Genomic DNA, 19,536 nt, shown 5'->3' on the forward strand with positions numbered 1-19,536 from the left:
TCAAAACCCTTCATTATTCTGGATTTTTATTTCTCATCAGAAGTTCCCTATCTTGTCTTTTAAATTCTGCTTCAAAGTCCTTGGAACTTGAGTCATCCCCATCCCTGCACAGTGTAAGTTCAAGGAGATCTTGTAGATCTTCAACACCAAGGCTTAGTGCTTGTTTCCTTGATATGTGTTGGTGCAGTTGTCTGTCGACTACATCTTCGTTCGAGTCTTAGAATAGGACTAATTGTATAATGAACGAAAAACGAGAAAACATGTAATAGATAGGTCCACTCATTGGTCCAATTAGGTTAGGTTCGCTCGAGCGGATATATGAGTGGTCCGCTCGAATAGCATTGATCAGGTCCGCTCATTTGACATGTTGTTTGGTTCGCTCGAGTGACCAATTTAGGTCCGCTCGAGTGGCTAATGTCTGGTTCGCTTATTGGGCCTGTCCAATAAGCGAACCCAAACGCCTATATATAGATCAATGAGCGATCCAGTCAGGTGTGTGTTGAAATTGTACCGAAGTGCTGCCGGTGCGAGATTTGAACTGTAAAAGATTGTCAGATCAATAAACAAGTAGTTAAAGTGATTTGCGTGCTGTTTCTACTTTAGTTTCTTGTAATTCCGCACCTGAAACCAAAGAGAAAGCCTCTGAACGACTCGTTCGGGTCAGCAAACGATCCTACAATTGGTATCAGAGCTTTTATGTCACCATTAGTTTGCTTTTCTGTCAAAAGTAACATGTTGGTCCGCTCATGAGAACATGTCATATAAGCGAACCAGACCTTATATAAATAGAACAGGGGTCCGATTTTGTTGTCATTACCTGGTTCGCTTATCCGTCGTTGTCTCTGAGGCGATCTTGTGCAAACCTTCGTGTTCATCGTGATTTCTTGCTGTTTGATCCTTGTTTTCTTTATTTCTTGATAGATCCTAAATCTTTACATCATGGGCAAGGTAAGTATGCTTTCAATTTCATCTGTTTCATGTTATCTTGTGTCTGTCGGTATGTTTGTATGAACGGATCGCGTTTTAAGCCTTTAAATGTCATATTTGTCTAATTTGGTAGCATGATTGTTGTCGTCTGATGATATTAAGAGTTGTATTACATGTTAATTGCTGTAATTTGAGTGTTTGATATGTTTTGTCGATGATGCATAGATTCAGTTTCAGATCTAGGGTGCTTTAGGCATGTTTTGTAGAAATCAAAGATACCTCTAGTCTCGGAATGATGTGTAGAGTCTGATTCTGTAATCAATTTTAGGGTTTAAGCAGTTTTTACAAGTTTTGTCTTAGGATCGCTTTTGCAGACATTCACCATTAGGACTGCTCTTAGGTACACCTTGCAGGACTGCTTTTACGAACAGATAACTCAGGACCGCTCATATGTCATCTGTAGGACCGCTCATAGTTACCATTTTAGGTCCGCCTTTAGGAACACTTTCAGGTCCGCTCATAAGATGTCAAGCAGGTTCGCTTTTAAGGCAGTAAAAGGGTTGATTCGCCTATTGGTACAAGGGACGGTTCGCTTTTGTGTTATTTTTAAGTAGGTCCCCTTTTAATTAATATATAGGGTTCGCTTGTATGGTTATACACTTCATGGTTCGCGTTTAATTACATAAGATGGTTCGCTTTTTGATCATTATTTGGACCGCTTATATGGTTCGCTTTTTGGTCAGTATTCAAAATGTAATTTTTTTTTTCTAAGTCTTGGTTTCTGTTGGTGTTTTGCAGGCGTCACCAAACGTGTTATTCGATCCAGTACACAACAGCTGCATTGATTTAGATGTGGAGAAGTGTCCGTTATTGTCAGAATTTAGCAGTATTTTGGACTACATGAATCGTATTCCAGTGAAGAAAGCGATGACTGACCAGAGGCCGTTGTACAGATCACATATTAGTCGGATTTGGATGAACGCAAAGTATGACGAGGCAAGCAAGGTGATATCGTTAGTGGTGGAAGTGGATGGAAAGTTGGAGACTATTCTGGTGACTGAAGCATTAGTTCGAGAAGTTATGAACTTTCCTGATGAGGCCAACTACCCCACAAGATTTCCAGAACGTATGGTGAAAGGTTGTATGCTACGTTTGGGATACAGAAATACTTTGAACACCGGGAACTACTTGAAGTCAAAATTTCAGAAATCTTTCAAGTTCTTAATTCATTGTATTTTGATTACACTGAGCCACACAAAGGGCAGTTATGACCAGATGAGGGATTACCAGATGAATATGCTAACGGCATTGGTGTTGAATAAGAAATATAATTTCTCACATATAGTATTTCATTATATGGCGGAGAATATCACGTCGGATGTTAGAACCTGGAGGTATCCGCGTTTTATACAAATGTTGATTGATCGTGCATACCCTGGGATTGATAGAAATATTAAAGATTATCTTCTTGTCCAAGCTCACATGTCTAATAACACTTTGAAGAACCTGGTCAAGTATCATCCTAATCATCCAGAGCCTGATTTAGTGACTGAAAACTTCGGATTGCTTAGAGATGCGAACTATGTGGATCCTGATCCGGAAAATCATCAGAATTGGAGAAATCAAGAGGAAATGAAAGAGGCATTGTATGCTGTAGAATTGAAAATAATTCAGAATTTCAAAGCAACCAAGAATGAGTGGTATGTAAAGGAGTCAGGACGCAGACGTAGATTTGCAACTCCTGTAGCTGAAGGTGAAGGTTCTTCTTCAAAACCGAAGAAGAAGCAAAAGAAGAAAAAGCAAACAATGTTAGTTGATGAGTCTGATGAAGATGTTCCTGAGATGAATGCTGAAAAGGAACAAGAGATGACCGGTGCTGAAAATATTGTAATTGAGACAGATTTGTTTACGACAGAAGCATATTTTGTTGATAATGTTGTGGAAACGGTTACTTCTGATGTTCAAAAAGAAAAAGAGAAGGTGTTAGATGATGTTGAAGGTGACGACGTTGATAAAGACACTACTAGTTCTTCTAGTTCGTCTGAATATGAAGTGATTGATGCAAAAGAACGTGAAAGACGAATGAGAGAAGAGGTAGAACAGGAGAGGTTGATTAGAAAGAGGAAGAGGGAAGAGAAAGAAGATGCACCTTATGAACCTTCTCCGGAGCATGTTTCAGCGTCACAATCTACTCCGAGAGGTAAAAAGAAAGTTGCTGGTCGAAAAAGAACTACACCAAAGATTAAAGTGTCGAAGCACCCTCAGAAGATCAGGCAAACGCATCCTACACATCCACGTCAACCTACACCTCCACGTCAACCAATACCTCCACAATCTCCAATACATCAATCTCCACCCAGAAAACCAACACCACAACAATCACCAAGACAACCTACTCCTCCATCACACTCAACACCACCCAGACAACCTACACCGTAACGACAACCATCTCCTGTTTTTCAATCAACACCACCACCACAACAACCATACTATACTTCGCAAGATCTCTTTGGCACACCTCCACTCACCCAAGTACAACCTGGTTCTTCGAGTAAAGGTCTTCCGATACCGCAAGATAATCTACTAGACGTTGATTTCGACTTTGCAAACAATTCGCAAGTGTTGAAATTGGAAAAGAGAATTGAGGATGTGATAGCTGAGAACATCATCAGGCTCTGGATGATTAGGATGATACTTGACCAGGTTCTTCAAAGTGTTATTAGACATGTGAGCTTGGACAAGAAGATCATCTTTAATATTTCTATCAATCCCAGGGTATGCACGATCAATCAACATTTGTAGGAACAGGATCGGATCGTAAACGATCACTAGATCTGCGGTGGATTCGATTTAACGTGCGGAATCCGTTAAATCGAACCGTAATCGTGCGCGAAGACTTAATTAAACAACATTTATTACGAAACGACGACAACCGGACAGAGTTTCGACTCGATCTACATACTACACACTCGAAATCTGATCAACGTGACGTAAACGGAGTGTTCTTGATGTTGTTGTTTGATGAGATCTTGAAGAACAGTAGGTTTGAAGATGAACGAATGGACTGTGTTCTCTGATTGCTTTTCTTTTGATCTCTAATCTTCTAGATTCGCTTATATGACCACCTCCTTTATATAATTTGGTCAATGCTTGTATTTCAAGCGAACCATCTTTATGCATTTCAAGCGAACCATCTTTATGCATTTCAAGCGAACCATCTTTAATGTCTCCATGCATTACGTACATAATCGAAATCCTGTGCATGCCTTTTCTTTTTTTAATGATGTCATGAAGTCATCAATAAGAATGATGACATCATTCTTGTTCAGATCTGCTCCTATCGTATCGTGTCATACCGTATACTGACCTAACATTACCTAACGACACCTAGCGAAACCTAGCGAAACCTCTGTCCGGTATTTTACAGACTCAAGACACTAGACTTTACATGTACATTTAGATTTCTATCTATGGCCACACAAATAGTGCACTGACAATCTCCCCATTGGACATAGCTAGAAATCTGTGATGTTTAGTCTTGAACTGCCTTGGATAACATCTTCAAGTGAAACCGCAGTCTCCCCCTTGAATGATGCCCCGAAATTCTAAGATTTGACGTCTTGCTCCCCCTTTCATTTAGCTTCCTGCACATTCTCTACCAAGAAATTAAAATCGAAATCTTTACGTTTTGGGTAGAAATTACTTGAAACATTCTCAAATTTTATCTTCACTTTACATTACAAACACACTCTCCCAACCCTGTTGTTCATCATGTTTAGCACTTGGGATTTTGAATATCGGCTCTCTAACATCAGTTGTCGAAAAGATTTTTGAATTTTTCAAAATTTTATGCTAAAACACACTAAAATCTTTTTGGATATTGGGAAATAAGAAACATAAATGCAAAGACAGAAATTAAATGCAGAAATGAAATATGTACAAACATATTTTTGTGAGTTTGTGTAAGAGGATCATATCAGTTTTTGAGACAAACCACTAGCACCGTTAAGCTTCTAATCGTTTTAAGTTCTAAACGATTCACGTTGATTGACGATATTGTTGTCCACTTAAGCTCAATCTAAAAACTTTCGAAATGCTTACCGATACGTTAAGGTATATTAATTTTGCACTAAATTCTTATGGACCCCACGATCTCAGCATATCCCCTCATCATGCAATACACTAACTCGAGTAATGCCTTTAAACTTTCATCAACTGTGATATGTGCGAAAATAAAGCAGGATGTTTAAACATTAACAATCAGGTCGATACTTCCGTATACGCAGAGAAAGTCCAATGTTTAAACAAAATAAGAAAATAAAACAAGTTGAAGTTGTTTAGGCTTTAACCACCAGGTCGATACTTCCGTACACGCAGAGGAGGTCCAAAGCTTAAACGAAACACCAAAGAAAATAAAGCAGAACGTTTAGGCAACAACATCCAGGTCGATACTCCCGTATACGCAGAGGATGTCCGACGCTTAAACAAAATAAAGAAATCAAACAAGTTTAAATCTTTGCAAAATGAAATGCACAATCACAGCGATTTTTAAGCAAAGTAGTGAAAGTTCACAGACTTAACCAGTTTTTATGCTTTTTGGCATTCAGCGATTACTGAGTAGGCACACAGTCAAGAATGACAAAACTAAGTACTATGCTTTCAACCATGTTTCCCACTAGAACTAGGCTTTTACATTTAAGTTTGTATCGTTATCTCAAATCTACTAGTCTAGCTGAGCCTATCGTCACATCTTTAGTGAGACCGTTTATCACATTTGACATTACATTTCTTTAGCATGCTGTGATAGTCCAACTGATTTACTATCATTTCCTCTTGTCTCAACAAAACTCGTTTTTGACTTTTTCAATGTTTTTGACATTTTCAAATTTTCTAATTTTTTTAAAATTTTTCTCCCCCTAAAATCAAAATATGTTTCAATTTTGATTTTCTGGGAAAATTTGAAAACAAACTATACAGATAAAGTGACAACATGATATCGAATCTCTTCAATTCGCCATCCACTTGGCGTAAACAATCAGAACTCCCCCTCACAACAAACTATTTTCCCATTATGATTTCAAAACACTTAAGTTTGTTTTAATCAAAATGGTTTTTCCGGAAAATTAGTTTTGTGTGTTGTTTCATAAACATGGGGTTTCATCACCTTGTTCTTCAAATTACCACTTGTAGGAAAGATGAATCAAGTACAACTTAATGTCCTTAATTTATCTTTTGAAAGTCGAAATATCACCGAAGTGAATTTCTCAAGAAAGATGCCGATTCCTACTCCCCAATTACCAACCTGGGAGTTCCGGCAAGTCAAGATTTTAAGCAACGAATGTAGGCACCCAAGCCTGACTAGCCTTGGGTGTATTTGAGTTATTTTCACTCGGGTTTTGAACATTCCTTTTTGCTTCATAAAATTCTTTAACCCCTTTAACCTTTCCCTCAACCATCTTTCCAAAAATATTTTTCACTTTTCCATTAAAAGCCTTTTCGACATCAAATTCTTTCTTTTAAGAATAGAATTGATTCGAAATTTTCACTTTACCATCGTTTTGTTTAAAATTTTCAGTTCGCAATGGTGGAAAGTTTGTGTCATCCATTGGCGGAACTGAATTTTCACTTTTGAGCTCAACTTGTGGCTCCTCTGATTTTGATGAATCAGAATCATCGCCAGAAGGTGGCTTGTCTGACTTTGACCTGTCAGATTCATCGCCGACCATTTTCTTCTGGAGTGAAGTAGTGTCAGCGGCTTGCTATACACTGAATAGAGTTCTGACAGTGGAGAAATATAAAAAGACTTGTTTCGAGCTGCTGCATCGCTATAAGCCAAATCTTGAGTTCTTAGAACCTTTTGGCTCTCCGTGTACTTTCATAGATGCTGATGGTAAATTCGGAGCGAAAGCGAATGAAGGATTTTTCGTAGGTTACGCCAGCCCGTTAAAAAGGGTGTTTGTACCGTGTTTGGGGAAAGTGATTCAGGTCCATCATGTGGATTGTCAGAAGCACACGCCGTCGCAACAACTTCCCGGACAAAGATTCCTATTCGACTACGACAAACTCTGGGAATCGTTTCATCTGCCGTCCGAGCCGAGTGAGGAGGAACTTGCTCTCATGTACTTGTATCAGCAAAGTCAGTTGCAAGAGCCGGAATCTAGACCGCTAGATGTTCCTACGCCCACCATGGGTACTCACGATGATGAAGCTGGACCAAGTGGAACCGTTCATGTACCGCCAGAGGAACCAGAGGAACCAGCTCCGTCATTTGACGTTTCTGACGACTCAAAGGAGGAACCCGCTCCTACCTTTGACGAGGAACCAAATGAGACATCAGAGGAGGCTGTTGATCAAATCGTTGATCTCGACATTTCAAATCTGGAATCGGAAGTTGTGGTGCCTGATACTGTGATGCCACGGACCCTGTCTTACCACCCTTCAGAACAAATTATCGGCGATCTACAAAGTGGTGTCAAGACGAGACATCAGATAGACCAAGCTTTTACATGTTTTTATTCAGATATTGCTGATATGCAGAAAGAAGTCTCACTCAAATGTTTTATTTCGCAGATAGAGCCCAGGACCTACAAAGAGGCGTTGACCGAAGACAGCTGGGTTAATGCAATGCAGGAAGAACTGCAACAGTTTGAGAAATTGGGCGTCTGGAGACTTGTTGATCTGCCAAAGAATCAAAAGTTGATAAAGACGAAATGGGTGTTCAAATGTAAAAGAGATGATAGAGGAGTCGTGGTGAGGAACAAAGCACGTCTAGTGGTTCAAGGCTTCAGCCAGCAGGAGGGTATAGACTATGATGAGGTTTACGCGCCGGTTGCAAGGCTTGAAGCAATTTGCATCTTTTTAGCCTTTGCATCTTGGAAAGATTTCAAAGTCTGTCAACTCGATGTTAAATCAGCATTCCTGTATGGCAAGATTCGAGAAGAAGTTTACGTGGGGCAACCACCGGGGTTTGCAGACCCACTAAAAAAAGACAAGGTGTACTTATTGGATAAAGCATTATACGGTCTACACCAGGCCCCGAGAGCCTGGTACGAGACTCTCTCGACCTACTTGCTGGACAACGGGTTCACAAGAGGAACAGTAGACAGCACCTTGTTCACAAAAGAAGAAGCAGGCCACTTGCTGATCGTGCAGATCTACGTTGATGATATCATTTTTGGTTCCACCAACGACGATTTGTGTAAAGAGTTTAAGAGAGTAATGAAGAAGAAGTTCGAAATGAGTTCGATGGGGGAGATGAAGTTCTTCCTTGGGCTGCAGGTAGAACAAATGCCCGACGGAATCTTCATTCACCAGTCAAAGTATGTAAAGGACGTGCTAGACAAGTTTGATATGACAGATTGTAGTCCTGCATCAACCCCCCTCGCACAGAACCATGGTATTTGTCCGGATGAACAGGGAGTGAAGATGGATGAAACGTTATACCGATCGATCATTGGGTCTTTAATGTATCTCACAGCTTCCCGTCCCGACATCATGTACCCGACATGTCTGTGTGCACGATATCAGTCGAATCCGAAGCAATCACACCTGACGATCGTCAAACGCATCTTCCGGTATTTGAAGGGTTGCCCAAGCATCGGCTTGTGGTACCCTCGTTCGGGTGATTTTACCTTATCTTTCGCTGATTCAGATTTTGGTAGCTATAAGCAGAATGCAAAGTCCACCACTGCTGGGTGCCAGTTCTTCGGAACTCGGCTCGTTACCTGGCAGTGCAAGAAGCAAACTGCAGTTGCGCTATCCACGTGTGAGGCTGAGTACGTCTCAGCCTCTAGCTGTTGCTCGCAGATCCTCTGGATCCAACAGCAGATGCGCGACTTCGGTCTGCAATTCTTGGATACTCCGATATTTGTGGACAATGAAGCGGCCATAAATGTTACTAAAAATCCGGTTCATCATTTGAAAACAAAACACATTGAAATCCGTCACCATTTTATTCGAGATTGTCACGAAAAGAAATTAATACGGATTGAACATGTGGGCACCGATGATCAGAAAGCTGATTTTTACACAAAACCGTTTGATAAAAAGAGATTTTATTATCTTTTAAGGTTAAATGGGATGAAAAATCTGCAATCTGGGAGGGTTATCGAGTGTGAAGCCGAATTGGGCGGCGATCTGACTTGAACCGTATCGGGTTGTCAATTTTCGTTTGTACAGTTGTATTTTTTTCTGCTTTTCGTTAAAAACAAAAACACAAAAATATGTTTTAGTTTTAGGGGGAGATATTCGCAGAAAAATACAAAAACATGATAAAACCATAAAAATCCAAAAACATTAAAAATGCAAAAAGAGATGTGTAATATAGGGGAAATGATAGTACATCAGCTAGACGGGCACAGTACGCTAAAGATATGTAAGGTATAAATGCAATTAAGCAGTCTCGCTAAAGATGTGCCGGTAGGTTCTTACAGAATTAGTAGATCAGTTTGGGATATAAACTAAATTTAACTTGCGTTTTCGTGGGGAACACCTCCAGGATATATAGGTAACCCCTGAAATCCTGTTTGAAAGGTCCCGTATTCTGAGATACTAGGTCTTTATGCTTGGTGATATCTGGGGTATTATCCCGGGACTTCTGCTGTATGGAAATACTGACCTAGTCCCCGGATAATACTTTATGCAAAAAGCTTTGAAACATAAGCTTCACCCTCAGCATGCTGATGAAATAATAAAATTGATAGTCGCTGCTGTTGAAATGCAAAAGATCCTCTAAAGGGGACCCACCGAAAAGTCGAGCCGTCATCTCTCTGCTGAACGGAAGTTCTGACCTGAGCTCTCACGGTTTCGCATCTATCCCCAACAGATATCAGCCGTGGTATATTCACCTGTAAGACTGAATACTGGGATCCGGATACGGGAGTATATACTGAGGTGGGAACACACGTTAATGTTTAAGTCTCTAAAACACTAATCACGTATCTCGAATAGATTGAAAGTTTTGCGAGAATTTAAAATGGATCAATATACCGACAATCAACGCGAATTGCTTAATGCTTAAAATGAAATAAGCTTAACGGTGCTTGTGTTCTGTCGGCAGCTGATATGATCCCCTAACACGCTCGAAAAAATATTGTGGATATATATTTTAGTTTGTACAGCTTTAAACCCAAAAAGATTTTCTTTTCTCATTTTATTTTCGACAACTGATACTGGGAATTGGAAGATCAAAGCCCGTGTGCAGATCATGTCAGTGTCTGATGAGGGTTGGGTAAGCTGTGATTGCAAAAAAGATCAAGTATGATGTTTGAAAGATAAAATGTGCAAATGTTTGAAACGTTGAAAAGTTCATTAATTTGAACTGTTTTTGAAACAAAACGACAGAGTACTTCATAAAACTGATCATCCAGGGCCATTAACTTGGACTTGGTAGGTCAAACTGTTGTCCAGGGTCATTAATTTGGACTTGGTAAAATGGGTGTCAGCGTGTGAAATCAAAAACGTTGGAAAAATGAATAAAAAATGAATTTCTTGAAAAAAATAAAGTTGGTTCGCTTTTATATCACCATTAGTTCGCTTTTCTGTCAAAAGTAACATGTTGGTCCGCTCATGAGAACATGTCATATAAGCGAACCAGACCTCATATAAATAGAACAGGGGCCCGCTTTTGTTGTCATTACCTGGTTCGCTTATCCGTCGTTGTCTCTGAGGCGATCTTGTGCAAACCTTTGTGTTCATCGTGATTTCTTGTTGTTTGATCCTTGTTTTCTTCATTTCTTGATAGATCCTCAATCTTTACATCATGGGCAAGGTAAGTATGCTTTCAATTTCATCTGTTTCATGTTATCTTGTGTCTGTCGGTATGTTTGTATGAACGGATCGCGTTTTAAGCCTTTAAATGTCATATTTGTCTAATTTGGTAGCATGATTGCTGTCGTCTGATGATATTAAGAGTTTTATTACATGTTAATTGCTGTAATTTGAGTGTTTGATATGTTTTGTCGATGATGCATGGATTCAGTTTCAGATCTAGGGTGCTTTAGGCATGTTTTGTAGAAATCAAAGATACCTCTAGTCTCGGAATGATGTGTAGAGTCTGATTCTGTAATCAATTTTAGGGTTTAAGCAGTTTTTACAAGTTTTGTCTTAGGATCGCTTTTGCAGACAATCACCATTAGGACCGCTCTTAGGTACACCTTGTAGGACCGCTTTTACGAACAGATAACTCAGGACCGCTCATATGTCATCTGTAGGACCGCTCATAGTTACCATTTTAGGTCCGCCTTTAGGAACACTTTCAGGTCCGCTCATAAGATGTCAAGCAGGTTCGCTTTTAAGGCAGTAAAAGGGTGATTCGCTTATTGGTACAAGGGACGGTTCACTTTTGTGTTATTTTTAAGTAGGTCCGCTTTTTAGTCATATAGGGTTCGCTTGTATGGTTATACACTTCATGGTTCGCGTTTAATTACATAAGATGGTTCGCTTTTTGATCATTATTTGGACCGCTTATATGGTTTGCTTTTTGGTCAGTATTCAAAATGTAAATTTTTTTTTCTAAGTCTTGGTTTCTGTTGGTGTTTTGCAGGCGTCACCAAACGTGTTATTCGATCCAGTACACAACAGCTGCATTGATTTAGATGTGGAGAAGTGTCCGTTATTGTCAAAATTTAGCAGTATTTTGGACTACATGAATCGTATTCCAGTGAAGAAAGCGATGACTGACCAGAGGCCGTTGTACAGATCACATATTAGTCGGTTTTGGATGAACGCAAAGTATGACGAGGCAAGCAAGGTGATATCGTCAGTGGTGGAAGTGGATGGAAAGTTGGAGACTATTCTGGTGACTGAAGCATTAGTTCGAGAAGTTATGAACTTTCCTGATGAGGCCAACTACCCCACAAGATTTCCGGAACGTATGGTGAAAGGTTGTATGCTACGTTTGGGATACAGAAATACTTTGAACACCGGGAACTACTTGAAGTCAAAATTTCAGAAATCTTTCAAGTTCTTAATTCATTGTATTTTGATTACACTGAGCCACACAAAGGGCAGTTATGACCAGGTGAGGGATTACCAGATGAATATGCACGGCATTGGTGTTGAATAAGAAATATAATTTCTCACATATAGTATTTCATTATATGGCGGAGAATATCACGTCGGATGTTAGAACCTGGAGGTATCCGCGCTTTGTACAAATGTTGATTGATCGTGCATACCCTGGGATTGATAGAAATATTAAAGATGATCTTCTTGTCCAAGCTCACATGTCTAATAACACTTTGAAGAACCTGGTCAAGTATCATCCTAATCATCCAGAGCCTGATTTAGTGATTGAAAACTTCGGATTGCTTAGAGATGCGAACTATGTGGATCCTGATCCGGAAAATCATCAGAATTGGAGAAATCAAGAGGAAATGAAAGAGGCATTGTATGCTGTAGAATTGAAAATAATTCAGAATTTCAAAGCAACCAAGAATGAGTGGTATGTAAAGGAGTCAGGACGCAGACGTAGATTTGCAACTCCTGTAGCTGAAGGTGAAGGTTCTTCTTCAAAACCGAAGAAGAAGCAAAAGAAGAAAAAGCAAACAATGTTAATTGATGAGTCTGATGAAGATGTTCCTGAGATGAATGCTGAAAAGGAACAAGAGATGACTGGTGCTGAAAATATTGTAATTGAGACAGATTTGTTTACGACAGAAGCATATTTTGTTGATAATGTTGTGGAAACGGTTACTTCTGATGTTCAAAAAGAAAAAGAGAAGGTGTTAGATGATGTTGAAGGTGACGACGTTGATAAAGACACTACTAGTTCTTCTAGTTCGTCTGAATATGAAGTGATTGATGCAAAAGAACGTGAAAGACGAATGAGAGAAGAGGTAGAACAGGAGAGGTTGATTAGAAAGAGGAAGAGGGAAGAGAAAGAAGATGCACCTTATGAACCTTCTCCGGAGCATGTTTCAGCGTCACAATCTACTCCGAGAGGTAAAAAGAAAGTTGCTGGTCAAAAAAGAACTACACCAAAGATTAAAGTGTCGAAGCGCCCTCAGAAGATCAGGCAAACGCATCCTACACATCCACGTCAACCTACACCTCCACGTCAACCAACACCTCCACAATCTCCAATACATCATTCTCCACCCAGACAAACAACACCACAACAATCACCAAGACAACCTACTCCTCCATCACACTCAACACCACCCAGACAACCTACACCGCAACGACAACCATCTCCTGTTTTTCAATCAACACCACCACCACAACAACCATACTATACTTCGCAAGATCTCTTTGGCACACCTCCACTCACCCAAGTACAACCTGGTTCTTCGAGTAAAGGTCTTCCGATACCGCAAGATAATCTACTAGACGTTGATTTCGACTTTGCAAACAATTCGCAAGTGTTGAAATTGGAAAAGAGAATTGAGGATGTGATAGCTGAGAATAAAAAGTTGGCGGCTGAAAGCAAAAAGATTGCTGATAGAGAAAAGACTCTTGCTGGTAGGGTGCAGAGGTTGGAAGGTGAAAACAAAGTGTTGACACTGAAAATTAAAGTTGATCAGACGGAAATCGACGTTTTGAGAGTTCGAGTGTCTGAATTAGAAGAAGAGAAGAATCGTCGAGAGAGTGAAAATGAATACTACAAGTTAAAAAATATAGAACTTACTGCTGCTAAAGCACTACATGAACATAAGTTCTACATGCTGAATAGAGTTGTGGAAAGCATGTTAGAGACATCAGTGGAACAGAAATATGAAGAGTTGAAGCTAGAAGACCTTCGAGCAGAACGTCAAGCAGAATTAGAAAGGCAGATGAAAGATAAGGGTAAAGGGGTGGAAGGAAGTTCTGAAATGTCTATTGTACCTTCGATGGTGATAGATAATCCTGAGCCTATATCTGTAGTTCCTGGCGTATTCGAAGAAGAAACTCCAACGCCTAAATTAATTGGTGGCGAAGATGAAGAGGATGATGAAGATGATGATGAGGATGAGTTTGTATATTCTGCTAGCAGTCACAGTTCTAAAGGTGATGATGATGATGACGCTGCAGGAGGTTCAGGTGTTAGAGTGACTGAAGCCTCAAATGAAAAAGTCGTTGAAGATCTGTTGAACGACACAATCAATGAAGAAAGTGGTGAAGCTGAAGGTAAGGGGGAGTCAAGTAAGACACAGATTGTAGAGCATCATGAGCCTTTGTTTATGAGTCTAGATGCGTATAAAGAGATGCTTAAAGATGTAAACCCTGAAATTCCCTTCGACTTCGAAGAGGACTTAGAATCATTTGATATCAATAAACAGCAAGATTATAAGTATGATTATGTTGAAGATGCTGATATCTACGATAGAGTTGAGGTTGAAGAATGTTCAGATAATGAAGAGGTTCCTGAAGATACTTCGAAACTTCCAACATTAATGGAGTTTTTGCTGCTGAGAATAGAGATAAATCACGTCAAAAAGTGACTGAAGCGGTGAATGATAATGTCTCTGAATGTTTGAGGAAAGAAGCTGAGCAGGAAGGCCAATCTAATGTTGATAAAGAAGGTCAATCGAAGGCTGAAGAAATTGATCGTTCTAAATGGTTTAAAGATTCTCATGAAAGAAAATTCAAGAGGCCGCTGAAGTTCTTCCAACGAGATCGAAATGTTTCGCTTGGCGATATTATTAGGTGGGATTTTCTTCCGCAAGTTAACGCTTATGCTATTCGAAGAGAATATGGCGTCCAGTATTTTGCACGTTTATATGACATAATGTCATTACCGTGGTGGGACGTTGATGAATTAGCAAAGGTGAGAGTCTTGGAGTACAAGGTGAGAAAGAATGATACCGCGATGTGGGGCTACATCAAGTATGAACAATTGAAGCCATTTCGAAAGTGGAAGCCTCATCGTCCAAGACGTGTTCAGAGAGTTGATCCGGAAACTGGGGCTGTAGAAATTATTCTGAATGTGAAGCCTCTACGTACAATGAAGACAATTCCGATGCCAGAAATGGAGCAGGAATTTTATAAAGGCTTTATTGATTGGGTTTACAGTTGCAGGACAACCGAAGCAATAATCACATACAGAGCTGGTGGAGAGCTGAGGGATATTCATGTTTACGACCCGATGTGGTTAGTTAATTGCTCAGTGAAAGACATCGAATGTCTATTCATTCACAAGATTCGCTACTCGCAAGTAGATAAAGAGCAAGCTCTTCAGTTTCAACGTGTCGTTTCTCTGTGTGTTCAGAAAGGTATCAACTCTAAAAACAAGTGGAAATCTTCGTGGTGGTCTTTAGAAGAGAAGATGAAGAAGAAATCAAAGCGTGATCGTGAACGTGAAAATAAAAAGATGGAAGAAAATAGAGGAAAGTTTATGAAGCAACAAGAAAAGGAAGAGAAAGCAAGGAAGATAAAGAATGAGAAGATTAGGGTTGCGCTGGGAAGAAAGCCAAAACCGAAGGAAGAGAAATTCAAAGCTATCTGAAGACCTACATTCAAGACAAAGACTGCGGCTTCATCCAAGGGGGAGTTTGTTGATGCACAATGTCTAAAGCCTGCGTCTTTGTAATGCTAGATTAATGTATAGGGTCCAGATAGGTCATTTTGTGTTAGTACAGGGGGTTAAAGTATAATTTTATGATTGTAATGTTGTAGGTCCGCTTTTGTGGCATGTGTCCACAAAAGCGAACCAGCTTTATTGTCTGGACCGCTCTTGTGGACATGTCACATGAGCGGACCACAAAGTCTATAAATACCCCCGTTGTGTTCTTCATTTGTAACGTTGTCTGGAACTCCACGTCGAACTGTTGTCCGTACGGCAAGCGTTATCAAGTGAAGAAAAAGTGTTTTAAGTGTGAACTCTATGTTTCTACTCCATTCTTTTACGGTTTTTCTTTGTATCATGCTGAAAATGTGTTTCCGCCACATTCTCAGTAAGCACTAGCTCTGATTGACTCACTCGAGAGGTCAAAACTGATCCTACGATATGTACTTCACCTCTCCATTGGATCTGACCAGGGTCAATACATGGGTCTTTTGATCAGACATCCATTTTTGTATTTTTGAACCCAATGGGTTTCTTGGGATAGGTTTATTTACTGATGAGTTGGGAGATTTTGGCCTTGTAAATATATGTGAAATAATATCCTAAGCTTTTGCTAGCTCAGAATTTTTAGACATTTGTTGGAAAGCCATTTTTATGACATCATTTGCTGTAGCTATATCTTCTGCAACTTCTGTGTCAATTTGCTCTTGTCTCTTTTGTTGATCTAGCTCAATGTATGTTATTTCTGCTGATGTGTCTGGTGATGATGGTTTGTTTAAAACCTTTTTGGCAAGGTCTTGAAGTTTTGCTGATTTGTCTTTATCTAAAGCCATTTTCTTGATGGCTTCTTCAAAGTATTCAGCTTCCTTTTCCTTTTCTTTTGCAACAGTCAGATGTTTCCTCTTTTCTTGGTTTATCATAATGATAGAGGTATCTGCTGATGTGATCAGTGGTTTAGGATCAATGGCCTGTTTTGGCTCTTTGTGTTCAGGCTTCTTTGGTGAATTAGGATCTGTCATTTTTCTTCTTTTCAGCCTTTCATAGGCCTCATCTGTGTACTGCTTGGTCCATTTTGCTATGGCATTAGCAGTATCCACCTTTGCATCCACCAGCTCCTGCTTCTTTCTTTTGTATTCAGATGTAAGGTCAGCAATGAGCTTTTTGTATTTGCTCCAGTTTGGAGCTGTCCCCTTCTTGCTTGGATCATTTTTTGATTCTTTCAATTCTGTTTGCCTCATGCTTTAAAGCAACTATTGGCCATTCTTCAAATTGTTTTTCTTCAGCTGGATAGAATTTTTCTTTCATGATGTATGCAAGATATTCTTTTCTCATTTGTTTTCGTAGATCTGCTTTGGGTGGTAAAGTTGACATTTCTTTGCTAAGATCTTGTGCATAGTCTTCCATCTGTTTGACTTTAGTGAGCAAGAATTCCATTTTTTCAGAAATGGCTTTGTCACTTTGATCTTCACATTCAAGTTTGGCTCTTATATTAACCTGCCTTGCTTTGAGCTTGAGATATTCATCCATATTTTCTGGGACCATGAAGCCTATGAGGGAAGGAAATCTTCTTTTTGAAGGATCATCCTCGGTATAGAATTGTCTCATCTCATTTTTTACAGCTTCTAGTTCCAGTGGATATTTTGCAGCAATAGGATCATGTTTGTCCTCATTTACCTGAGATGTTTTCCTTTTTCTGGTGTAAGTTTTATTTAGTGAAGGAGTGCTTTTGGGTGATTTGTTGATTGTAGTGAAGATGGCTTGAAGTGAAGTTAGGGTAGTGGTGGATGGTGGCTGACTAACAGTTGTTGAAACAACTGGTGTTTTAACCTCTATTGTCACTACAACTACTGATATGTCAGTAGATGTCTTCTGCTTTTGAGCATGTGTTGAAATGGTAGTGTTTTGAGTGGTGATTGTTGATACAACAGCTTTATTCTGGCTATCTTTTTCTGGTTCAATATACATACCATCCTCAATTCCCTTCTTTTCCACTTGATTTTCTCCCCCTTTTTGGCGTTATTTGGAAGGGGGTCATTCATGTAGAGGATAGTGGGAGGAACCTTTCCAGTGGTGCTGTGTATGTGAGCCTTGATAGCTTTGATGTCTGCTTGAGTATCTTTAAATCTTGACTCCACCATGTTTGTCAGCATTTGTACATGTATTGCATGCTGCTGATCAGCCATTTGTTTTTGTTTTTCAAGCAGGGTTTGAAATACATTCCATAGCTCTTTTGCAGCAGGTGTAGGTTGTGCAGGTGCTTGAGCTGGAACAGCAGTGGATTGTGCTTTTTGAGCTTTTAACAGCTGTTGCACCATATCCTTTATTTCAGCAACTGATGTTTCAAGATTTTCAATTATGCCCGTCAATTCCTGATATTGTGAATCTTCTCTCGAATCAATGGGTTCTCTGATTCCCCACCAGCAGTGGTTGTACCAATGTGTGACTTAGGAACAGAGTCCCAAAAGTCATTCATTGATGCCCATTGTTCTTGGTACTGGGGTCTTCTTCCATCAACACTAGATAACCTATTGAGGATACCAGAGGGTAATACATACTCATTGGTGGTTATCATAGGTGCTATTGTAGGAATTGCCTTCAAGGGAGTCTTATTGATGAAACAACTGGCCAAATGTAGATCTGTTGATTCAACATTTGTAGTCGCTGCTCCACTTGAATTACTGACAGGAGTTATTTGTAACTCCTGCAGAGTAACCTCCTCAGTTGTTGCTGGGATAGCAGAGGTATAAGCATCAGACCCAGTCACTTGTGGGAGTATACTCTCAGTGATAGGTGATTGAGAGGAACTGGTTTGTGTCTGAGTTATATCAACTGCATGCAACAAAGGTATTATGGATGGTGGTAATGTGGGGGGTGAAGATAAGGGTGTTGAAAGAGATAAGTCCTTGGGATTAGGACTGAGGAAGATGGATCCAATTGAATCCGGAGCTTCATATTGTGGGGTCCTGTGTTTACAACCTGATCCTTTTGTGAGGATGCAGGAGGAGTTCGAGGCAATGGTGGAGATCTTTCTTCCATCTGCTGTGAGGAAGTAGCAGCAGTGGTTATTGGTGACATTTGTGTTGTCACTGGCAGTGGCTCTAGGATCTCATCTTCCAGAGTTGCCTTTGATTTCGGCTTGGAGGGCTTTTTGTAAGATTTCTTTTTGGTCTTTTTGGTAATGTCAGGTGTGGGTTTCAAAGCAGTGGTTGTGCTGCTATGATCACCTGGAGCAGTGGGCTCAACAGCAGATACCTGAGGAGCAGTGGTAACTGCTAAATTATGCTCAGGCACCTCTGCTTTTGTTTTCGAAGGTGTTAACATTCTAGAGAATGTTTCAGGTGTTAAGCCATTTATTTGAGAATAGGTACCTTGTTTGAGCAAATTTTCATTTTTTTTCCAAGTTTTTGTTCAAAATAGTAGCTTAGAAACCTTGGAAAAAGCAAAAATGATTTGCTATCAACATTTTTTACCAAGTCATTAAAAATCTCTTGGGAACAGTTATAATTTTCATTATTTAGAATAGCATAACCCAGACATTGGATCTTTAATGGTATTTCGTTAAAAGCAGTTGTTTTATTTGAAACACACATCAAAAGGGTGTGAAATAGAAATCTTGGTGCAGAAGGGAAATAGCCTTTTTGTAAGGTATCTCTTTTTGGTTGTTCTGCATTCCCCCTACCCAGAAAATCAGTTTTCAACTCGCTTTTAGAGAAAGAAGTTTTACCTTTCTGATCATCAAGCTTAAAGACTTCTGAGATTGATTGTGGAGTAATTTGAATCGCTTTACCCTGTATAGAGGAGTTGGTGGCTGTGACGATGTCTCCTTGTTTTTCAAGGGCAACATTTTTCCAGAACTCTCTTTGGGTTTGTTGGTAAATAGGAGCATCTGATGTTAGCAAAGTTTTGTACTTTGATGCAGATATGGTGTTAATGATGGAATCGAAGGTGTGTGTGGTAGTGGGTTTTGTGAGTAAACCCAAGTAGTTGTGAGGGGCTTTGTATGGTATTTCGATGGGTTCAGCAGCCATTTGAGTGGCGTCTTTGGAAACAGAGGATGAAGATGATTTCGATTTTGATTTCATCATTTTGATGAAGAAGATCGAAGAATGATTTTGGAATGGAAA

Source organism: Helianthus annuus, chromosome 13 (assembly GCF_002127325.2).
Source record: "Helianthus annuus cultivar XRQ/B chromosome 13, HanXRQr2.0-SUNRISE, whole genome shotgun sequence".
Lineage (NCBI taxonomy): Eukaryota > Viridiplantae > Streptophyta > Magnoliopsida > Asterales > Asteraceae > Helianthus > Helianthus annuus.